At 45.0% G+C, this 24,876-nt stretch overlaps 1 protein-coding gene across 4 annotated transcripts in view; it reads right to left on the bottom strand.

Annotated features, from left to right (window-relative positions):
- nlgn4xa (neuroligin 4 X-linked a) overlaps positions 1-22,944 on the bottom strand; it is a 355,804-nt gene extending 332,860 nt beyond the window's left edge. For all 4 annotated transcript variants that reach the window (XM_072262636.1, XM_072262632.1, XM_072262633.1 and 1 more), the window contains exon 1: positions 22,533-22,944. The gene's annotated coding sequence lies outside the window, so the exon portion shown is untranslated. The remainder of the gene's footprint in view (positions 1-22,532) is intronic.
- Positions 22,945-24,876: the final 1,932 nt, after the last annotated feature.

The following is a 24,876-nucleotide window of genomic DNA, read 5'->3' as shown; positions in this document are numbered from 1 at the left end:
AAATATACTCAATGACTTGGCCCCCACAGCCATCTGTGGCAAAGAATTTCAGAGATTCACCACCCCATGGTTAAAGAAATTCCTCCTCATCTCTGTTCTAAAGGGATATCCTTCTACTCTGAGGCTGTGCCCTCTGGTCCTAGACTCCCCCATTACAGGAAACATCCTCTTCACATCCACTCCATTCAGGCCTTTCAATATTTGATAGATTTCAATGATATCCCCCTCTGACATCCCCCTATTAGCTTAAAATTATGCCCCCTCGTATTAGGCGCTGGGAAAAAGTCTCTGGCTGTCGACCTATGCCTCGCAGCATCTTGTACAACTATCAAATCACCTCTCAACCTCCTTCACACCAATGAGAAAAACCTTAGCTCATTCAACCTACCTTAGAACATAGAACAGTCCAGCAGAGGAATAGGCCCTACAGGCTACATCATTGTGCCAAACCAATTAAATTAGGAAGCAAATGGCCAACTAAACTATCTTCATAAGACATCCAAGCAGCATCCTGGTAAATTTCCTCTGCATCCTCTCTAAATCTTCTACATTCTTCCTATAATGAGACAACTAGAACTGAACACAATATTCCAAGAGTGGTCTAATCAGGGTTTTATAGAGCTGTGGAAGAGCCTTTTATGAAAGGCAATTATTGGATTGTTTTTAATTTAAAGGTAACCATGGAACAGGCATTTCCACTCCTAACGAGCCACACCACCCAGCAACCCACCTCTTTAATCCGGCCTAGTCACAGGACAATTTACAATGGCCAATTAACCTACCAATTGGAATGTCATTGGACTGTGAGAGGAAATTGGAGCACCCAGAGCAAACCAATACGGTCACGGGGAGAATGTCCAGACTCCTTACAGACAGTGCCAGAATTAGAATCAGAATCAGAATCAGGTTTATTATCACCGGCACGTGACGTGAAATTTGTTAACTTAGCAGCAGCAGTTCAATGCAATACGTAATCTAACAGAGAGAAAAAAATAAAATAAATAAACAAGTACATCAATTATGTATATTGAATAGATTTTTAAAAACGTGCAAAAACAGAAATACCTTATATTAAAATAAAAGTGAGGTAGTGTCCAACGATTCAACGTCCCATTTAGGAATCGGATGGCAGAGGGGAAGAAGCTGTTCCTGAATCGCTGAGTGTGTGCTCTTAGGCTTCTGTATCTCCTACCTGATGGTAACAGTGAGAAAAGGGCATGCCCTGGGTGCTGGAGGTCCTTAATAATGGACGCTGCCTTTCTGAGACACCTCTCCCTAAAGATGTCCTGGGTACTTTGTAGGCTACTGTCCAAGATGGATTTGACTAGATTTACAACCTTCTGCAGCTTCTTTCGGTCCTGTTCAGTAGCCCCTCCATCCCAGAAAGTGACACAGCCTGTCAGAATGCTCTCCACGGTACAACTATGGAAGTTTTTGAGTGTATTTGTTGACATACCAAATCTTTTCAAACTCCTACTAAAGTATAGCCGCTGTCTTGCCTTCTTTATAACTGCATCGATATGTTGGGACCAGGTTAGATCCTCAGAGATCTTGACACCCAGGAACTTGAAGCTGCTCACTTTCTCCACTTCTGATCCCTCTGTGAGGATTGGTATGTGTTCCTTCGTCTTACCCTTCCTGAAGTCCACAATCAGCTCTTTCGTCTTACTGACGTTGAACTCTGAACTCTGATGCCCTGAGCTGTAATAGCAAACCAGAATGCTACAACTGATTAATGCATTAATGTAAATACATTAATGGTAAGGAGCAAGACAGGTTTAGTGAGGGAAGATAAATGGCCTCAGTAATTTGCTTACCCTCAAGTATCATGAAGGGAGGGAGAATTAATTAATTGGCAATCAGGTCTGGGATAAAGCCAGCACGCCTCGATGAACAGAATGCGTCAAAGCCAGTCCTGTATAGTGCCCAAGACAGAGGTACTCCACCATTGCAAGTTCATCAACCAAACTTAATCTCAGTGGGGTACAGACTCCTCGATGTCTGATAATGACAGATCTTACCATCCATACAGCCACCTAAGAGCACTAGCAAGTACAGCAGCCTTCTCCCACTGCTGCTAAGATTCAGTCCCCCTGCTGTAGGTATCACCACCAATGCTGGAATTTATAAAGTCATAGAGTATAGAAAAGTACAGCACAGAAACAGGCCCTTCGGTCCATCTATTCCATGCCAAAACCATTTACACTGCCTACTCCTTTTGACCTGCACTGGGACCATAGCCCTCCATACCTCTACCAAACATGTACCTATCCAAACATCGTTTAAGCGTTGAAATCGAGCTTGCGTGCATTACTTGCACTGGCAGCTCGTTCAACACTCTCATGACCCTCTGAGTGAAGAAGTTTCTCCTCATGTTCTCCTTAAATTTTTCACCTTTCACTATTAACCCATGACCTCTGGTTGTAGTCCCAACCAATCTCAGTGGAAAAAACCCTGCTTGCAGTTACCCTATCCATCCCTCTCATAATTTTGTATACCCTTATTAAATCTCCCCTCAGTCTTCTACATTCTAAGGAATAAAGTTCTAACCTATTCAATATTTCCTTATAACTCAGGTCCTCCAGACCCGGCAACATCCTTGCAAATTTTGTCTGTACTCTTTCAAATTTGTTTACATCTGTCCTGTAGGTAGGTGACCAAAACCGCACACTATACTCCAAATTAGGTTTCACCAACATCTTATACAACTTCAACAGAACATCTCATCTCCTGTACTCAGTACTTTGATTTATGAAGGCCAATGTGCCAAAAGCTTTCTTTACGACCCTATCTACCTGTGACACCACTTTTAATAAATTATGGACCTGTATTCCGAGATCTCTTTGCTCTACAATACCCTTCAGTGCCCTACCGTTCACTGTGTACGACCTACCTTGTTAAGGGCCTTTCTTAAACAGCAGAACAGCATGAATTCAGTACCCATTGCTGCCGGGGTTCAGTACCCTTCACTGATGGGATTCAGTTCCTACTGCTCTGGGATTTAGTCATAATTGCTACAGGAATTCAGCCCTCTCTCTTACTGGGATTCAAACCCCACTGCCGTGGGTTTCAGTCCATTGTACTGCTGGGATGCAGTCCACGCTACTGCTGGGATTTACTTTCACTGCTGCTGGAATTCAGTGCCTCTAGTGCTGGGATTTATTTCCCAGTGCTGCTGGGACTGAGTTCATACTGCTGCTGTGACTCAGTCCCCGCTGCTGAGGGGATTCATTTCCCTGTGCCGCTGTAATTCACTTATTACTGCTGCTGGTATTCAGTCCCTTCAGCTGCTGGGATTCATCTCCCCCTGCTGCTGGGATTCAGTCCCCTCTGCTGCTGGGATTTAGTCACCGCTGCTGCTGGGTGTCAGTCCCCACTGCTGCTGGAATTCAGTCCCCTCTTGCTGCTGGGATTCCAGATGTCCCACCTCTCCTGGAGGTTCCGGGAGTCTCCCGCATATTAATAGTGGCTCCCTGATGCCCGCACATTATACACAATATCCCGGAAATCAACTTCTTTGAGAGCGAGCGAGCGAGCGAGAGAGAGTGCGAGAGCGTGCGAGAGAGCAAGCAAGAGAGCGAGCACGAGAGCGACCACGAGAGCACGACAGAGAGAGAGAGAGAGAGAGAGAGAGAGAGAGAGAGCACGAGCGAGAGTGCGCCATGGGAGAGCATTCCAAAAAAAGAAAATATGAAACGTACGTCACCCCAGACTACCCTAAAGTGTACCCCTGCCTAATAGGGGGCAAAAATAATGACAGTGTTGCTCGCTGCACTGTTTGCAACAGTGACTTTTCTATTGCCCATGGTGGGGTAGGACTGTAAAAGACGTGTTGAGGTGAGTTTAACAGGTGTCATTCGTTCATTAGCATAGCGAACGTTATTTAAACTAGCTGTCTAGCTACTAAGGAGCTATTCCATTGCAGACATCCCACCTCTCCCGGAACTTCCGGAAGTCTCCCGCAAACTGATGGTGCTACCTCCCTGAAGTGAGTTTTTGCAGGGTGGGATGTCTGGAATTCAGTCCCCTTGCTGCTGGGATTCTGTCTCCTCTTCTGCTGGTATTCAATCCCCTTGATCTCCTGATCTCCACTGTTGTGGCCCCTGCGCCTTGTCGTTCTGTAGGCTGTTTCTTTGTAGCTGTAACACGATATTCCACATTCCATTTGCCTTTTTACTGCAGACAAAATTATGAGGGGTATAGATACAGTAAATACAAGCAGGCTTTTTCCATTGAGGTTGGTTGAGATTGGAACTAGAGGTCATAGGTTAAGGTTGAAAAGCGAAATGTTTAAAGGGACAATGAGGAGGAATTTCTTCACTCAGGGGGTGGTGAGAGTGTGAAAGGAGCTGCCAAGCAAGTGGTAGATATAGATTCCATTTCAACATTTAAGAGAAATTTGAAACGAATGGGAGAGATATGCAGGACCACAGTCTGGGTGCAGGTCGTTGGGACTAGGCAGTATATTGGCTTGGCATGGGCTAGATGGGCTGAAGGATCTGTTTCTCATGCTGTGGTGCTCTATGACTTTTCAATGTGGACTTTTTTCAGTCTTCTGGGTTTTTTTTTGTGTACTGTGTTTTTCGCCCGATATTTCTCATTTTGTGTGGGGGGAGGGGTGATTGGGGGGTGTTAATGTGTCTATTCCATTACTGTTTGTTTTTTTGTGTGGGGGAGAAGGGATTTGGGAGTTGATGATCGTGGTGCCATTCTTTTCTTTCTTGGTTTCGTGGCTATCTGGAGAAGAGGAATTTCAGAGTTGTATACTGGGATAATAAATGAACCTTTGAACTTTTTTACGACTATAGCTCAATGTAGTTATGTGTGGAAAGATTTGGCACAATGGCACACAAACAGGTTTTACACTGTTTGTCAGAGTATGTGATGGTAAAGCAACCTACACAGCTCTGATCACCATCTCCGTATAAGTAGCAAGACAACAGCCACTTTGACCACTTTGCACAACAGTGGTCAACGGCCAGGGTGGAAATGTCTAATACTAGTGTTTAAAATAAGAGAGGAGAGAGTTTAACAAGTTATTTTACACAGAGAATTCTGTGTGCTTCTCATTGCTACCATCAAGCAGGCCATACAGAAGTCTGAGATCCCACACCACCAGGTTCAGCAGCAGCTACTTCCCTTCAACCATTCGATTCTTGAACCAACCTGCACAACCCTAACCACTAGTGATTCTTTGGGTGCAATTGAGTGAACCTTAGTGAATGCTACCAATGTATCAATATGCTGCAAATGAAAAATCTCTTGATTGCAACAGAAAGATCAATAGATTGCAACCTGACAAACACCAGATTGCAACAGAAAAATCAGTCAGTCGCCACTTTGTTTATCTTGCATTGAATTTGAATTTTTTTAGCTCTGATTGTATTATTTCTTGAAGACTGCGCATGACATACTATCAGTGTGCACTTTATTAGGTACCTTGTGTATCTAATAAAATGGCCACTGAGAGTATATTCATGGTCTTCTGCTGCTGTGGCCCATTCAATTCAAGATTCGACATATTGTGCATTCAGAGATGCTCCTCTGCACACCACTGATGTAACACCTGGTTATTCGAGCTACTTTCACCTTCCTGTCAGCTTGAACCAGACTGACCATTCTGCTCTGACCTCTCTCATTAATAAGACATTTTCATCCACAGAACTGCCGCTCACTGGATTTTTTTCGCACCATTTTCTGTAAGCTCCAGAGACTGCTGTGCGTGAAAATCCCAGGAGATCAGCAGTTTCTGAGATACTCAGACCACCCAGTGTGACACCAACAATCATTCCACAGTCAAGGTCACTCAGATCACATTTCTTCCCCATTCTGATGTTTAGTCTGAATAACGACTAAATTCTTTCACCGTGTCTGCATGCTTTCATGGATTGAGTTGCTGCCACGTGATTGGCTGATTGGATACTTGCATTCACAAGCAGGTATACAGGTGTGTCTAAAAAGTGGCCACAGAGTGTATGTTTACTTTTGATACGAATGTGCCTGTGATGCTGCTGCAATATGTTTTTCATTGTACTGTACTTGTGCATACATGCACTTTTGCATCTGACAATAAACTTGCCCTTGACTTTAGAGTTTAAGGTTTGCATTCACATCCTGTGCCAAGCAGGTGAAGTGTGACGGGCACTAGTTGAGCTGCACTATTCGCGAAGTCCCCCACCCTGTATTCATCCTCCTGTCCTCCCTTTATACACCAACAATTGCTGAGTTATCAGAGAATTTCTACAGATGACATGACTTAATGTTTTATCTTAAGTCTGAGGTATACCGGGTACACAGGAAGGGAGCCAATACAGTCCCCTATGGGGCCCCAGTGCTGCTGATAGCCATGCCTGATACAGCTCTGAAGCTGCACAAACTGTGGTCTGCCAGTCAGGTCGTCCATTATCCAGGATACAACGGATGTGCCAATCTGCATTGATTGTAGCTTCACCACCTCCCCCCATGCACCCCCAGCATGAGGGCTGTATGGCATTGAAGGCACAAGAAAAATCAGAAAACACAATCCTCTCAGTGTTGACAGCTTAAGCAAATGGCAGTAGGCTTTAATAGTTGTAATAAGGAAATAGTTATACAAGTACCAACAGGTTTCTAGGGTAGTACCATTGGAGCCAGTATGAGAGGAACTGCAGATACAGTCATGAAGAATGATAGTAATAGCAACAGGAGGAGAAACTGGAGGTTTATAACTAGCACATGAATGACTAACAGGAGATCAAATGACATGCCAGCTGTAAGTTTTAAAAAAATGCAGCAGTTAAACATTCAGCAACTACAAAGTGATGAGCTGGAGAAGCTAACTTACCAAGTCAGGTGACAACTGTGGAGAGAAATGTCCTTTTGGGCCGGGACCCTTGATCAGCACCGAAAGATTAAGGGGACGTGGCCAATTAAAAGAGGAGAAGGGGAGGGGTGGGACAAAACCTGGCAGGCGATTGGTGGAACCAGTTGATGTGTGGTTGATTGGCAGATGGATTGAGTGGCAGGAAAGGTAGAGGCTGGGTGGTGATCGGTGTGGACGAGCTGGGTGTGGTTTGTCGAACAGCACAGAAACAGGCCTTCTGGCCCAAATCACCCTCTGGAAAAAAGTTCCTATTAAATCTTTCCCTCTATGCTCTCTCATTTTCAGGTCTCCTACCCTGAAGAAACATCTGGCATTCACTTTATTTCTGCCCTCATGATTTTAAACACCTCTATAAGATCATAATGTCATTTCCTGTGCACAGGTGTAAGGAGAATAAAGTAATTGATCCGGATCCGATGCAGCACAAAAGATAAAGAACATAATAATAATAATAATAATAATAAAAACATATCAATATAATTTCTCTACATAAAATAGCTCGTACACATACCTTGATTGTATGTCCATAAAGTGACACTGGGTTGTATTTAAGGTGACTGAAAGGAAATAATAAAGTAGTGGTGGAGTTAGTGGGTGGAGGTGTTGATCAGCCTCACTGCCTGGGAAAAGTAACTGTTTTTAGAGTCTGGTGGTCCTGGCATGGATGCTACGTAGCCTTCTCCCTGATGGGAGTGGAACAAACAGTTCTTGAGCAGGGTGGGTGGGATCCTTGAAGATGTTGTGGCCGTTACAGAAGCTTGGATGTCTCAAGGGCAGCAATGGCTGCCGAACGTGCCGGGGCTGTAGATGTTTCAAAAGGGACAGGGAGGGAGGCAAAAGAAGTGGGGGAGCGGCACTGCTAAACAGGGATAGTATCACGGCTGCAGAAAAGGAGGAAGTCATTGAGGGATTGTCTACTGGGTCATTGTGGGTGGAAGTCAGAAACAGAGAAGGTGCAATAACTCTGCTGGGTGTTTTTTATAGACTCCCTCCCCCCCCCCCCCCAAAAGAATAGAGACATCGAGGAGCAGATAGGGAGGTGGATTCTGGAATGGTGCAATAACAATAGAGTTGTTGTGATGGGTGATTTTAACTTTCCTAATATTGATTGGCATTTCCTTGGAGCAAGGGATTTAGACTGGGTGGAGCTTGTAAGGTGTGTTCCAGAAGGGTTCCTGACGCAATATGTAGATAAGCCAACTAGAGGAGAGGCTGTACTTATCTGGTATTGGGAAATGAACCTGGTTAGGTGACAGAAATCTGGGTGGGAGAGCATTTTGGAGGCAGTGATCACAACTCTATATCTCCTTTACCATAGCACTGGAGAGGGAAAGGAGCAGATAATTTGGGAAAACATTTAATAGGGAAAGGGGGAAATATGATGCTATTAGGCAGGAATTTGGGAACATACATTGGGAGCAGATGCTCCCAGGGAAATGCACGGCAGAAAAGTGGCAAATGTTCAGGGAACATGTGCATGGAGTTCTGCATAGGTATGTTCCATTGAGGCAGGGAAAGGATGGTAGGGCAAAGAACCATGGCGTACAAAGGATGTAGGAAATCTAGTTAAGAAGAAAAGAAAAGCTTACAAAATGTTCAAGAAACTAGGTACTGGTAGACCTCTAGAAAATTACAAGGGCACCAGGAAGGAGCTCAAGAATGAAATTAGGAGAGCTGGATGGGGCCATGAGAAGGCCTTGGCGAGCAGTATGAAGGAAAACCCCGAGGCGTTCTACAAATATGTGAAGAGCAAGAGAATGAACTGTGTGAGAATTGGACCTATCAGGTGCGATAGTGGAAACAGGTGCATGGGGTCGGAGCAGGTAGCGGAGTTACTTAATGAATACCTTGCTTCAGTATTCACCAGGAAAGAGGATCTTGGCAACTGTGGGGATGAATTACAGTGGACTGAAATGCTTGAGCACATAGACATTAAGAAAGAGGATGTGCTGGAGCTTTTGAAAAGCATTAAGTTAGATAAGTTGCCAGGACCAGCCAAGAATTCCCCAGGCCTCCAGAATTGGCTTGCCCACAGAAGGCAAAGCGTGGTGGTAGATAGTTTGTATTCTGCATGGAGCATGGTGACCAGTGGTGTTCTGTAAGGATCTGTTCTGGGACTCCTCCTCTGTGATTGATATAACTAACCTGGATGAAGAAGTAGAAGGGTGGATTAGTAACTTTACCATTGACACAAAAGTTGGAGGTGCTGTAGATAGACCGGAGGGTTCAGAGGTCACAGAGAGACTTCGAAGGGATGCAGAACTGGGCTGAGAAGTGGCAGATGGAGTTCAATTAGATAAGTATGAAGTGGTTCATTTCGGTAGGTCGAGTTTGAAGACAGAATATAATATTAATGGTAAGACTCTTGGCAGTGTGGAGGATCAGCGAGATCTCGGGGTCCATGTCCATAGGACAGTCAAAGCTGCTGTGCAGGTTGACAGTGTTGTTAAGAAGGCGTATGGTGTGTTGGCATTCATAGAAAACATAGAAAATAGGTGCAGGAGTAGGCCATTCGGCCCTTCGAGCCTGCACTGCCATTTATTATGATCATGGCTGATCATCCAACTCATCAACCATGGGATAAGTATGAAGAAGTGGCTCATCAACCATGGGATTGAGTTCAAGAGCCGAGAGCTAATGTACAGCTATATGAGACCTTGGTCAGACCCTGTTTGGAGTACTGTGTTCAGTTCTGGTCACCTCACTACAGGAAGGATGTGGATACTATAGAGAGAGTGAAGAGGAGATTTATAAGGATGTTGCCTGGATTGGGGACCATGCCTTTTAAGAATAGGTTGAGTGAACTGGACCTTTTCTCCTTGGAGCGACAGAGGATGAGAGGTGACCTGATTGAGGTGTATAAGATGATGAGAGGCATTGATCTTGTGGATAGTCAGAGGCTTTTTCCCAGGGTTGAAATGGTTAACACGAGAGGCATAGCTTTAAGGTGCTTGGAAGTAGGTACAAAAGAGATGTCAGCGGTAAGTTTTTCACATAGAGAGTGGTGGGTGTATGGAATGTACTGCCAGTGACAGTGGTAGAGGCAGATACAATAGGGACCCTTAGTTAGGTACATGGAGCTTAGGAAAATAGAGGGCTATGCGCTAAGGAAATTCTAGGCAGTTTCTAGAGTAGGTTACATGGTCAGCACAACACTGTGGGCCGAAGAGCTTGTAATGCGCTGCAGATTTTTATGGTTTTATGTTACTGGCCCTACTGGTAGTTCAGATGGGAAGAAATACAACTAAAAACGTTACTAATTACACCTTTTCTGAAATAAATTGTGGTCAACTGTCACCACAAACAATGAAGTAAGCAGAGGCGGTTGATTTGAAGGATGGGCCGTGTAGGTGCATTGCAGAGCCAAAGGACAACGTGTTCGAGACAGGGTCACAGACAGAGCTCGTATCACTGTTGCTGTTGGAGTGAACGATTTGGACAGGAGTCAATGCGGAAGAGTTTCGATGCCCGTTCACCTCACCTGGGCGCGAGGTTGGACTGCTCCAAGTGCTGAGCCAATTTGGTGAGGTGGAGAATGGCTTTGGGCTGTGCGGACCAAGTGCTGGGATCCGGGTCCTACAGTCAGCAACTACTCGGTGCTTGGACAATTCAAACGCTGGCCCAGATAGACTGGAAAGTGTGAATGAGGCGAGGGTTGGGTTGACTTAGCTGGCTCTCCTGTGATGTTCATTCCTATCTCCAGCGGCTGTTGTCTGTGCGAGTTTTGCAGTGTTTTTGCCCCTTTAATATGACGAACGGAGATGGTTTATATGAGTAGACTTGGGTTTACTGTGTGCTCTGGGGAGCTAATCTGGGGACTGGTTCTGAATCCTGTCGTTTGCTTCTATTGTTTGCATGTTTTGTGTGTTTTCCCCTCTTTTATGGTCCTTTTTGAAAAATTAGCTTATTCAGTTTCTTGTTTTGAGGCTGCCTGTAAGCAAACAGATCTCGAGGTGTATAACTTATACATTCTTTGATAACAAATGGACTTGAATGTTGAATATGTCCTTGCTGACAAGGCTGGTGCCAGTGATGCATGGGCAGCTTTGACTACCCGTTACAGAGCCTTGTTGTTCACCGCAGTGCTGTTTCCATACCAAGCAGTGTTGCAGCTTGTCAGAAGGCTCTCTACTCTGCATCTGTAGAGTGACATGAGTATGGAGGTGCAAGATCCAGCTCTCTTCAGCTTCTTCAGAAAGTAGAGTTGTTGCTGAGTTTTCCTGACTGTGTAGGATATGTTCTGGGACCATGGGAAGTTGTGTGTGATGTGCGCTCCCTGAAGTTTGAAACTGCTTGCAGTTTACACGACTATACCGTCGATGTAAAGGGGACTGAGTGGTGTGACTTCTCCTGAAGAGAATGAGCATCTCTTTGTCCAGTTGATATTAAGGAAGAGGTTATTTGCCTATCACCAGGCCTCACCTCTGTAGGATATCTCATCATTGTTGGTGATGAGCCTCACTGTTGTTATGTCATCAGCAAACTAGGCCGGCTGGTGGCGCAGTGAGATCAGTGCCGGACTCCGGACTGAAGGTTCCCAAGTTCGAATCCAGGTCAGGCCACCCCCGAGCACGCTTTCCATCCGTGCCAGGTTAAGTGTCGAGCTAGCCACTCGGCCTCATAAAAAATACAAGGGTCGAGTCAGGAACGTTCATAACGTGACTCAGTTAATCCTGACACCACGTGCCAGACAAGAATGGCTGAATGTCTGGTACAACACACTTAAACAAAAAAATCAGCAAACTCAACAATGTGATTACTCGAGCGTTTGGGCATGCAGTCATGAGTGAGCAGAGTGTAGTGCAATGGGCTCAGAACACAGCCCTAGGGGGTGGGGGACACCCATGTTGAGGATGATGAGGAAGGAGGAGCATTTTGTACAACCTGACTACCTGAGGTCTGTTGGTTAGGAAGCCCAACATAATGGTGCATTTAGACCAAGGAGTAGGAGTTTGTTCACCAAGGTCTGTGGGACAGTAGTTGAGTAGTCAAATGCTGAACTGAAATCCAGCACATCTTTCTCACCGAAGTGCCCTTGTTTTCTGGCTAGTGCAGTTCTATTGGTATTCAGTAAGAATTTCTTCCAAGAATTTACTCCAGCTCTCCCTGAAAGAATTAATGAAACTAAAAGCACATTCCCAAGTAAATGCTTACCAAATTCAAGAGCTCCACCTCTAACTAACTCCATCTCTGCAAAAAGAAATCTGAGCTGTTTTGGAAAACAAAAGAACCCTGATCTGGTTTCAGATTGAAACAAGACTGTCGAACACCCAATGTACAGAGAATGAAAACACAAACAATAAAAGCAAGCAAAGGGCATTCAGAACTGAAGTTGACGAAGTGCGAATCCACAGCCAGACATCACTGCAGCCAACTCACATCAAAGTTCAACAAAGTTCAAAGTAAAATTTATTATCAGAGTACAAACACTTACAACCCTGAGATTCTGCGGGCACCCTCAGCAAATCTATAGAATGGATATAAACAGGATTAACGAATAACAAGTTGTGCAAATGCAACTATAAATAAATAATAATGAGAACATGAAGTAACAAGACAAAGAGTCCTTGAAGCGAGACCATCGATTGTGGGAACACCAGAAATAGAATGAGTGCAGTTATCCCCTTTTAGCCTGATAGTTGAGGGGTAGTGACAGTTCTTAAATATGGTGGTGTGAGCCTATTAGTTGCAGGCCAGAGTCTCAGTTCAATGCAGAAATGAGTAAATCTCGTGGAGCAGTGAGCTAAACCAGCCCGTCCGTCACTTCTGGCTCTAACACCCTCACCCTTTCATTCAACCCTGCAAGGGTACAGCCAATCGAAACATCTTTACTCCAGGGCCAAGCTACGAAACACAGTACCAATAGTCACGCAGAACAAGAGGCACATATAGCAGATATAAGATATCTGTAAAATAGAGTCACACAAATAGAGTCCAAGACCTTGAGTCCATGAATGTTGCAGCCATCTGCAGTTGAACACAATATGGCTCGTCTTCTGCTGAGCACAGCATTCTGCCCCTCTCGGCACCTCTCTCTCTTGGGCGGCAGCTTTAGGCTTAGTCTGACGCCACGCAGCTCCACCAGCAACACATGAATCATAAATTCTCAGTGTTATCTGAGTTACTGTTATTTCTAACTCATACAAGTGTGGCCTGATTCTGTGTGATGATATTATGCAATGTAGCCAGGGGCTTTGAAAAAGAGGATGCACAAGTTGATGGGTCGTGTATAGTTCTGGACACTTGGCTGTGAGTCATACACCCAGTGAAGAGGAGGTGACAGTGTGAAAAGTTGTACAAAACAGATTGCAAAGGGAAACCCCAAGATTAAGAGGCAAAGTACGAGTCAAAAAGTAGAGGAGACTTTACTCTAACATAGAGCAGTGGAGATGATTTAGTGGTGAGTGATAACTTTAATAATAAACTGCAAACTAACAAGCTATGGGGAGCCACAAAACAAGAGAAAGCAGATACTTAACACTAGGGAGCGAGCTAACTGAACAGTAAGAGCAACTGGTGAGGGCTACCTGGCTCGATAGGTAAACAAAGGACCGTGGATGAGAGCTGAGTTTAAATAGGCTGCACTGATTGGTTGGAAACGAGTGGCATTCACTCCTGTTAGCTGGCTGGAGACTGAGAGGAGCCTGCATGTGCAGGCCTGATGATGTACGATGAAGTCAGTGGAGTAGCAACACAGAGAAGTTATCTCTGATGGAATCAGTGGCAGACTGCTGAAATGTTTGGTACTGAAAAGATACGAATGGAAAACCAAGTCACTATTGAAAATGAACTATGACATCCAGACTGAAGCTGATCAAACAAGAGCCAAACTCATCAAATGGGTCAATGGAGCTTAGGAAAATAGAGGGCTATGGGTAGGCTAGAGGATAAGCCTCGGTAGTTCTAAGGTAAGGACATGTTCAGCACAGCTTTGTGGGCCGAAGGGCCTGTATTGTGCTGTAGGTTTTCTATGTTTCTGTGTATATACTCAGCAGGTCAGGCAGTTTCTCCCATCTCAGACCAATGAAAATTCAGTAAAAGTTTAAAAGTTCAGCACAATATCTTGGGCTGAAGGTCCTGTACTGTGCTATAGTGTTCTATGTTGTATGTCCTAACCCAGGATCTCACGTACCACCAGGCTCAAACACAGCTTCTAACCCACTGTTAACAGACTCTTGAGCAGATCTTTTGCATGATAAAATGGAATCTTGACCTCACAATCTACATCGTTATGAGCTTGCACTTTGCCGTCTGCCTGCAGTGCACTTTCTCTGTAACTGTTACACTTCATTCTGCACTCTGTCATTGTCTTACGCCGTTTCACCTCAGTGCAATGTGTAATGATCGGGTCTGTTTGAAAAGTACACAAGACTGGTTTTTCACTGTATCTCGATACGTGTGACAATAATAAAGCAATTCCAAGACAGAGAGACAGGTAGTACACTGAGTACTCACTCATCAACGTCGACACACTGAAATATGGTTTTGTCTACAGAGAGGAAGAGGGGAGAGGCGGGAATTGATAACTAAATGCTGAGTCAGAGGCCTATACACAGACTTGACCTCACCCACTCAATAACCCTCAGTAAAGTGGAGCAGGGGAGGCTGACGGTGACCTTATGAAGGTGCGTGAAGTGAGGGGGGGGGCATGGCATAACACTATTACATAGCCAACTGTAAGCTTGGGGATCAATTCCCACCGCTGTCTGCCTGACCACGTGAGTTTCCTCCGCATCCTCTGATTTCCTCCCACATTGCAAAGACGCACGGTTAGGATTAGTGAGTTGTGAGCATTCTACGTTGGTGGCGGAAGCGGGGCAGCACTGTGGGCTGCCCAGCTTAACCCTCGCTGTTTTGATTCGACTCAAATGACGCACGTCAATGTATGTTTCAATGCACGTGATAAACAAAGCTAATCTTTTTTTTAAAGATCTTTAATCTTTAAGAACACCCCAAAAGTTGCCTGTTTCCAATCTTGAGATCCCAGTCAATCCTGAATCCATCTGGCAGGAGGTATAGAAGCCTGAAGCCCCTCACCACCAGGTTCCAGAACAACAGCACGTGACGAATGAAGCTAATCTCTAGATAAGGTGAATGGTCACTTTATTTACCCCAGTGATGGGCAATATAAAGTGAGAGGGCAAAGGTTCAAGGTGAAAGCAGAAAGACTGGAAGGACAAGGTCTTCACCAGGAGGCTGAAAGGAACTGCCAGAGGAAGTGGTAGAGGAAGCTATAATAACAATGTTTAAAAGACATTTAGACGGGTTCAGGAATAGGAACGTTTTAGACCATAGGATCATAAGATATAGGAGCAGAATTAGGATCTTTGGCCCATCAAGTCTGCTCCGCCATTTCATCATGCATTTTACTTCTCCCCATATCTATTCATGTCCTGACTAATCAAGAATATATCAACCTCTGCCTTAAATATACACAATGACTTGGCCTCCACCGCCACCTATGGCAACAAGTTCTATAGATTCACCACTCTCTGGCTAAAGAAATTTCTCCTCATCTCCATTTCAAATTGACGTCCTTCCATTCTGTGGCCTTTCAATTTCCAATAGGTTTCAACCAGATTCCACCCCCCATCTTTCTTCTGAATTTCATTGAGTACAGGCCCAGAGCCATCAAAAACTCCTCATATGATAAACTTTTTAATCACAGAATCAATTTTGTGAACCTCCTTTGAACCCTCTCCAATGTCAGCACATCCTTTCTAAGATAAAGAGCCAAAAACTGATCACCATACCCAAAGTGAGGCCTCACCAGTGCTTTATAAAGTCTTAACATTACATCCTTCCTTTTATATTCTAGTCCTCTGGAAATGAATACTAACATCATATTTTCCTTCCTCACCACAGGCTCAACCAGCAGATTAACGTTTACGGAATTCTGCTCAAGGACTCCCAAGTCTCAGACTTCTGAATTTTCTCTCCATTTCAAAAAGTCTATGCTTTTATTTCTTCCACCACAGTGCATGACCATACACTTCCCGACACTGTATCCAATCTGCCACTTCTTTGCTCATTCTCCTAGTATGTTTAAGTCCTTCTGCTTCCTCAACACCACCTGCCCTCCACCTATCTTTATATCGTCCACAAACTCGGCCACAAAGCCATCAAGTCCCTACACAGACCCCTGTGGAACACCACTGAGTCACCAGCAGCCAGCCAGAAAAGGCTCCCTTTTAGAGGGATATGCTCCAAACACAGGCAAGTGAGATTAGTTCAGACAGGTAGATTGGTCAGGATATGAACAAGTTGGGCATTTAACTGTATACATTTATAACCTACAGAATTCCTAAATCCACGAGATGGGGTACAGCAGACACTTTGAGGGCTGAAGGGCCAGTTCCTGTGCTGTACTGTTCTGTGTTCTATCCTCTAGTTTCTGTGTTCCATCACTGGAATCTGTTAACCAAATCAGCGAAGTTTAAGACTCTGAATCTTACTCCTTAATCCCTGCTGCTGCCTGCGAGGAGTCTGTACGTTCTCCCCGTGACTGTGTGGGTTTCCTTCCACAATCCAAAAGTGTACCGGTTGGTGGGTTAATTGGTCCCTGTGATTAGACTAGGATTAAATTTGGGGATTGCTGGGTAGCCTGGCTCAAAGAGCCAGAAAGGCCTGTTCCACACTGTATCTCAATAAATAGAAAAATAAAAACTCACTCATTAAATAACTAAATAATTATCTCCCTTTCTCACATCCAGATGCACAGACAGACACTCTTCTCCATTAAGGGACATCCATCTCTTTAGCCCGAGCCATCCTGTGACCACCTTCTCATCCCATTGTTTTTCTCTGGCACTGCTCTCTCCTGTACAATGCAATGTCAAAATCAATGCCATTACTCGTGGGCAAGTTACAGACACTGAGGAAATGATGGACAGGATTTGTCATGAATTAGGATTATGGCAGCAATGTTTAGATGTGCTTGCGAAAGGGGAGAGGGAGGAAGGCCATTCAGAAGGGTGTTGGGAACAGTCTACTCTGTTGCAGAGCATAGGGCAAGATCTGATTGGACAGACATTGTGACTATAGTGAAGTTCACAGGGTGAAGCATTATTATATATTTTCTTTCTAGGACATCAGAGAGGTCCTCTGTCTTCAAAGAACAAGGTTTCCGTTCCTCCATCATAGATGCTGCCCTGGCCCTCATCTCTTCCTCTGCACTCACCCCATCTTCGCCACCTGCAAAGGAATCCCACCACCAAGCATATCTTTACCTCCTTCCTCTCTTTGCAGCGATCACTCCATCCGTGATTCCCTTGTCCATTTGTCCCTCCCTACTAATCTCCCTCCAGGCACTTACCCCTGCCAGCGGCCAAAGTGCTACACCTCCTCCCTCTCCTCCATTCAGAGCCCCAAGTAGTCCTTCCAGGTGAGGGAACACTTCACCTCTGAATCTGCTGAGGTTGTCTACCGTACCTGGTGTTCCCAATGCAGCCTCCTCCACACTGGCGAGACCCATCGTAAATTGGGCGATCGTTTCTTCGAGCCCCTCTGCACCATCTGCAACCAATAGGACTTCCCGGTGGCCAAACATTTTAATTCCCATTCCAGTTCTCAATCCCATTCCCAGTCAGTCCATGACCTCTTCAGTGGGAAGATGAGGTGACCCTCCCAGTGGAAGAGCAACACCTTATATTCCGTCCAGGTAGCCTCCAACCCGATAAGAGCATCAATTTCTCCTTCTGGTAAACAAATTCCCTCCCTATTCCCATTCTGGCCTTCGGAATTTGAGAAAGGGAATCTTCCTCAGGAAGATGAAGACTCTCACAGATATGAATGTTCACGGCCTGCTTCACTCTGACTGCGACTCGTTTGTGAGTGTTTATTTGTGTGCTTAAGTATGCTTTTATCCTTGTGTGTGTTTAAGCGGATGTGTGTTTTGTGTCTCTTTAAGTACTGATGGTGTGTATGTCTGTATATGTGTGCATATCTGTAAGTATATTTGTGTGTGTATATATGTGTGTTCATGTGTTTAAGTGTATGAGTATGTTTGTGTGCTTTTATCTTTGTGTGGATGTTTGTACGGGTTTGAGTGTATGTATCAGTTCGTATGTATATTTGTATGTATATTTAAGTGTGTATGTATGTGCGACTGTGTGTGTCTGGTGTGAGACCATCTGGTCTGGGGAAGGAAGCTGCAGAGAGTTGTAAAGTTAGTCAGTTCCATCATGGCCACTAGCCTCCAAAGTATCCAAGACATCGTTGAGGAGCAATGCCTCAGAAAGGCGGTGTCCATTAAGTACCTCCATCACCCAGGACATGCCTTCTTTTTCTTGTTACCATCAGGGAAGAGGTACAGGATCCTGAAGGCACACACTCAACAACAATTCAGGAACAGCAACACTCACAACATGCTGGAGGGACTCAGCAGGTCAGGCAGCATCCGTGGAAATGATCAGTCAATGTTTAGGGCCGGAACACTTCCTCTGCCATCCAATTCCTGAATGAGCATTCATGAACCTCACTACCTCTTTTTCTTATATGTTTGCACCATGTTATTTAACCATTTAAATATATATGTATGTGTGTGTATGTGTGTGTGTGTGTGTAAAATTCCCTTTGTGGGAACAGATTTCTTAATCTTTGCCATAAGAAGTTCCAGTATTCTTTTGTTAATCTTTTTTTAAAAAAAAAGCTTCGTCTAGATCTCACAACCAATGTTCATGTAGTTTGTTTCTTAGATGTGACAAAAGAAATGCTTTTATGGAATTCCATTTGGAAGAATCCTTTAACTAGTAAATCTCACCTTAAACTCTGCTTCCCGTCATATCAAAGCTTGTTGTGTTAACTGGCTGCGATTTCGTGCAATATGACGTGTCAGAGATCTGATTTCCCACCAGCGTAATCCATTTTGCATTTAAAATACAATAATAAATTGTGTTATTCATTCCCTAAAGGCAGTGTGGTCACAGAGAGCTAAAAATCATAATTAGTAACACAGGACAAAATATGTTGTAAACACAAGGGATTCTGCAAAATGTTGGAAGAACTCAGCAGGTCGGAGAGCAACCGGCCGAGTCCTGATGAAGGGTCCCAGCCCTCTCCATAGATGCTGCCTCACCTGCTGAGTTCCACCAGCATTTTATATGTGTTACACAAAATACGTTATATTTGTTCCTGATTCAACATTTGGACGGATATTTGTTTTATCGTTATCCCTATTAAACACCACTAGTATGTTCGCCAATGAATCCTGGTTCCACTAACTTAAAACATCGCATCCCAAAATAAACCGTAAAATAAAACGAAGCCATTCCGAGAGATCGCGGCAGCGCAGTGAAGGTGCTGCCACCTCGCGGAGCTCCGCGCAACATCAGGTTTTGGAAAACACAAAACCGTTCTGACAAATGCATCTGTCACATTCTGAGGCAAAAAAAATTCTTGTGTATTAACTGTTAAAGACAGGAAAGCCTTTAATTTCGTGATGAACTTTGTACCGCTTATTGCCCTCATTTCCTTTACCTTACGCCTAACCTATATGTTACGTTCCTATTTTCTGGAGCTGGAAATTTCTGAGAGATGTTTGGGCTGCAATTATCTCCATTCTAATGCTACCAAGAGAATGAATACATAACAGAGATGCATCAAAACCACATATATAAATAAATCCAAGCATAGCGATCACACACAGTGAATATATAACGCAGAAAAATAAAAGTTATGAATAAATACATTCAAACATTCAATATTGCACACACTGCGAATAAGACGTAAATTTCAACAGTGCATCTGGCATACGGCGAATAGATGGTGAATGGATAGAGAAGCTGTATATATAAATTCAAACTGGAAGCATACATCACGCATCCACATAAGCACATATAATACATTTTTCATTTATTCACTACATAATATATATAGAGAGAGCATTAGACATAAGACACAGCGCACTATTAGAGGCCATTCTGCCCATCAAGTCCTTTTCACTATTCCATCAGTGCTGATTTATTATCCTCTCACCTGCCTTCACCCCATAACCTTTGACGTCCTGGCTAATCAAAAGCCTATCAGCCTTCGCTTAAAATATACCCAATGCTTTGGCGAGAGAGAGAGAGAGAGAGAGAGAGAGAGACAGAGAGGGAGAGGGAGAGGGAGAGGGAGAGGGAGAGGGAGAGGGAGAGGGAGGGAGAGAGGGAGAGGGAGAGGGAGGGAGAGAGAGAGAGGGAGAGAGAGAGAGAGAGAGAGAGAGAGAGAGAGAGTCTTAGAACATTATAGCGCAGAAGGTCCTTCGACCCTTCTACTCGGGCCGGGCAATGAACATGCCTAGTCCCAAACACCTGCACCCGAATCGTAACTCTCTATACCCGTCCCATCTATGTGTCTATCCAAATTTCTCTTAATAGAGGCATATTTAATAGTAGATATATAATGAATATAGGCAAACTTACAAATTCAAAGGCGGTGAATAAGATACACGTATATATATCCACGCATACTGAAAGGATACAGTATGGACAGCGATATATACGTGTATCTCTCCCTCTTTCAGACACATACACAGTACGTACACATTCATTACTGACTGACTAACTTGTATACATGGATGAAGATCGCAGCTAAGTACCTAAAGGCTGGTTCCTGCACGCAGAGAGGTCACAGCCGCCGGTAAAACTTGCCCGCAGTGTGTTGGGGAAGCACTGGGCGCCGACGCTGCCGCTTGGGTTCGGAGACGGGTTTCCAAAACGCTGGCTGGATTTGCTCGTCTCTTTTCTCTCAACCACTCTACCCTCCTCAATCGACGCCCCCTACCATTCCCCTGCGGGTCGCTGCAAGGGCTGTGTGGGTCCACTTACGGGATGTTTTCACCCTTTATTGATATTCTGAATCTCTTGCCCGTTCGTAAGTCATCTCGGCAGGAGGAAGTTTGAACAGTTTTATCGTCATTTTGCTAAGACTAAAAAGGAACATTTTGTTTGTGTACGGTAAAGCAGGTCACCGCTCTCCACGCTCGGCGCGGCTTTTTATTTTCCAGTGGGTCTCACGCCACCAAAACTGCTTTCATGTAGAGCTTGGAGTGCCGCAGTGATACAGGGCAAACCAGGCAGATTGGAACGAGGAGAGAGAGAGAGGGAGAGAGGGAGGGGGAAGGGGGGGGCGCAGAGAGAGAGGAGAGAGAGGAGAGAGAGACGCAGCGAGAAGAGGGAGAGAAGTCAGAATGGGAGCGGGTAAGGTGACGAGTCACAGAGAGACACACGGGGAAAAAGGAAGGAGAGAGAGACGGCGAGAAAGAGGTACATACATCAGAACAGGAGAAGGGAGAGAAAGACCGAGACATGATTTCGTGAGGCGGTAAGGAGAAAGACAAGCGGGTAGAGAATGAGGAACTCACTCGGAGAGAGGGGCAGATATTATAAGGAGACGGTGGAAGATCGAGAGGGTGGTATACTTAGAGAGGGTGACAAAGAGGGAGAGAGTAAGAGAAAGTCGCAAAGAACGAGGCAAAGACAGAAAAATAAAAAGAGAGAGAGCAAACGGGGGGGAGAGAGAGAAAGAAGAGGGAAGAGGGAGGGAGAGGAGGGGGAGGGAGAGAGGAGGGAGGAGAAAGGAGAAAGGAGGATAGAGAAAGAGAGAGAAGGAGAGAAAGAGAGAGGAGAGAGAGTGACAGAGATAAGAGTGAGAGAGAGGGGACAGGGAGGGAGAAAGTGTAACAGAGAGGGAGGAAAGAGTGATAGAGAGGAAAGAAATGGAAAGAGAGTGACAGAGAGAAGCGAGAGACTGAAAGAGAGGGAGAGGGAAGGTGAGGGAGGGAGAAGAGAGAGACAGAGAGAGGGAGAGAGAGAGAGAGAGAGAGAGAGAACCGCAGAGAGACATGGAGTGAGAAGGCGATGCATCTGCACCAGAACCGCGCCACATTCCTATTCCAAACACATTGTCATTAATATGATATAAGCCTGGCTGTTTCACCGACACTGTCTTCAGGCGGACTCTGTAACCGAGGGATAGGATGGGGAATCAGTCCAACTCTGTCAGACTGAAGGCTGGGGAGAGCCTATTGCTACATATTCTAAATTTTTACAAATACCTAATTACAAACGGAGTACAGATCTTAGACTGCAGTTAAATAAATCGATTCCACAATATGATTTAGCAAGCAAACGGGCAAAATATATTGAAATAATCATAGCCACTCCATCAAAAATCCTTCCCCAGACACGTTCCAGACAACAATTATCTCTATTTTTTTCTTTCTCATTCTGTCTATCCTGTGTATGTTTTAACATCGTCTTTCTTTCACGTTTGCTTGTATACATACACATGGAACCACTTACGATTATACTCCAACACACACACACACATACACACACCGACAAACGCAACACACCACACACACACACACACACACACACACACACACACACACACACACACCGACAAGCGCACCGAAAAACACGCTCACACGTCCACACACACACACACACACACACACACACACACACACATTGTCCCCGTCGCTTTACTGTAAATCGCCCCAGCCGGCTAATTTAGTACTTTCCACTAATTACAAATTCAGACAGAAATTTGACAGTTTTTAAGATATCATTCCCAATTTTAAGAAAAAAGTCGTCGGGAAAACTAGTACATCTCCCATCTTCAATCCGCCTGGTCCAAAGCAGGCTGTCCGGTCCCAAAGACACAATTTGGCGAGAGGACCTACCTTCCTCGGAGCGGAGGGGCTGATGGCATTGGTCCTGTGATTCCGTACTTGCCCCGGATTCTTGTTTGCACGCTGGCTTGTCGTTTATTTTCCACAACTCTCTTCACCCCCAAGTCTTCCAAAAATAATTCAGAGCCGGAAGACGAGAGCGGATTAACAGCACACTCGCAGCGGCACCGAGTTGAAACGTTAGGAAAATATCCTCATCCCCTTTCTCCAAATCTCTCTCTCTCTCTCTCTCTCTCGTTTTCTCACTCGCTGTCCGGGATCTGTTTTTCGTTTGCGTCTCTCTCTCTCTCTCTCTCTCTTTCTCTCTCTCTCTCGCTCTCTGTCGTTTGCGTTTCTCTCTCTGTCTCTCTCTTTCTCTCGCTCGCTCTCTCTCTCTGTCTCGATGTCCGGGAACTGTTTCTCACTTGAGTCTCTCTCTCTCTCTCTCTCTCACTCTCTCTCTCTTCTCTCTCCCCCCCCCCCCCCCTCTCTCCCTCTCTCTCTCTCTCTCTCACTCACTCACTCGCTGACTCTCACTCTCACTCACTCTCTCCGCTCCACATCATCTGTCACTGGCGACAGTGTGACAGGGGGGAGAGAAAGGGGAGAGAGAGAGAGAGGGGGAGAGAGAGAGAGAGAACGAGGGAGAGCAAGATACCGTACGCGAGGTTGACATGGACGCTGCGGGGGTTGGGGGGTGGACAACTGCATAAGGGGTCGCGGAGGGGGGGTATCTGTCGGGGTGTGTGTGTTTGTGTGTGTGTGTGTGTGTGTGTGAGAGAGAGAGCGAGAGAGACGGTGTCTAGTTAGCTTTCTGGCCCAGAGCAGCGAGCGAGAGGCAGGGAGAGAAAGATTAAGTGGAACACGAGGATATCAAAGGAACGGAGCCTGCTAGCCGGGAGGAGATTTCTCTCCCTCCCTCCTCCATCAACACCCCCACTCCCCCCCCCCACCTCCACAACGCTTTCAGCCATTGGACAGCAACAGGGAGAATTTTACAGAACGCCAGCCAATAGATGTGATCGTTCCTTCCAACAGATTGTTCCCGACGCCGCTGACTGTGAGAGGGAGCCGAGACCAGAGACCTGACTCTCATCCCAGACCGTGCCTACCTGTCAACGTCCATCCAAGCATCCATCCAGTTGTCTGCTTTCCATCCCCATATCGATCCATCGGCATCTACCCAGTTGTCCCCCACCTCCAAAAATTCCTATCAGCATCTACACCCAGTGGCCACTTTATTAGGTACCTCCTGCATCAAATAAAAAGACCACTAAATGTCTGTTCGTGGTTTTTTGCTGCTGTAGCCCATCCACTTCGAAGTTCAATATGTTGTGAGTTCAGAGATACTCTTCTACACACGCTCCACATCTGTTGTTACTCTAGTTACCGTCGCTTTCCTGTCTGCCTGACCCAGTCTACCCATTCATCTCTGACCTCTCTCATTAACAAGGCACTTTTGCCCAAAGAACTGCCGTCACTGGATTTCTTTTTACGTTTTACACACCATTCTCTGTAAACTCTACAGACCGTTGTGCGTGAAAATCCCAGGATATCAGCAGTTTCTGAGATACTTAAACCACCCCGTCTGGCACCAACAATCATTCCAGGGTCAAAGTTATGTAGATCACACTTCTTTCCCCATTCTGATGTTTGATCTGAACAACAACTGAACCTTGACCATGTCTGCATGCTTTTATGCATTGAGTTGTTGCCACATGACTGGCTGATTTGATATTTGCATTAACGAGCAAGTGCACGGGTGTACCTAATAAACTGGCTGCTGAGCATCTATTAATCTATACAAAATGCAAGAGGAACTCAGCATCTCTGGAAAAGAATAAACGCCTGGGGCCGAGACCCTTCGCCAAGACTCAGTCCAAAATGTCGACCATTTAGTCACTTCTATGGATGCTGCCTGACCTGCTGAGTTCCTCCAGCATCTAGTGTGTGTTGCTCTGGATTTCCAGAATCTGCAGAATCTCTTGTGTTAATCTATATTATCAACCTCCGTCATTATCAGTTTCTATCCCTATGCTGTAATCTCTCTTCATCCATACTGATTACCTCCACTCTTGTTCTATCATCTATCACTCCAGCACTCTCAGTCTATTATCTGTCATGCTATTATCTGTGACTCTATAGATCTATGAGCAATATCTCCATTATGCTCTATGCCATCCCTATCTCTCCCTCTACTTTTACCTTTCCACTATCTACCTGAATCTTTTATCAAGCTCTCTGTTATCTCCGATTTACAGTAGAGTTCACACAGATCTTGCTTCTTCTTTTTAATCAGTATTTTGGATAAATATTTCTATAAAGTCCTCCCTGGCACATCAGACTTGTGGATTAC

The sequence above is a fragment of the Mobula birostris genome, chromosome 7 (genome assembly GCF_030028105.1).
Source record: "Mobula birostris isolate sMobBir1 chromosome 7, sMobBir1.hap1, whole genome shotgun sequence".
NCBI classification, from domain to species: Eukaryota; Metazoa; Chordata; class Chondrichthyes; order Myliobatiformes; family Myliobatidae; genus Mobula; species Mobula birostris.
This window is presented reverse-complemented; position numbering and strand designations above follow the sequence as displayed.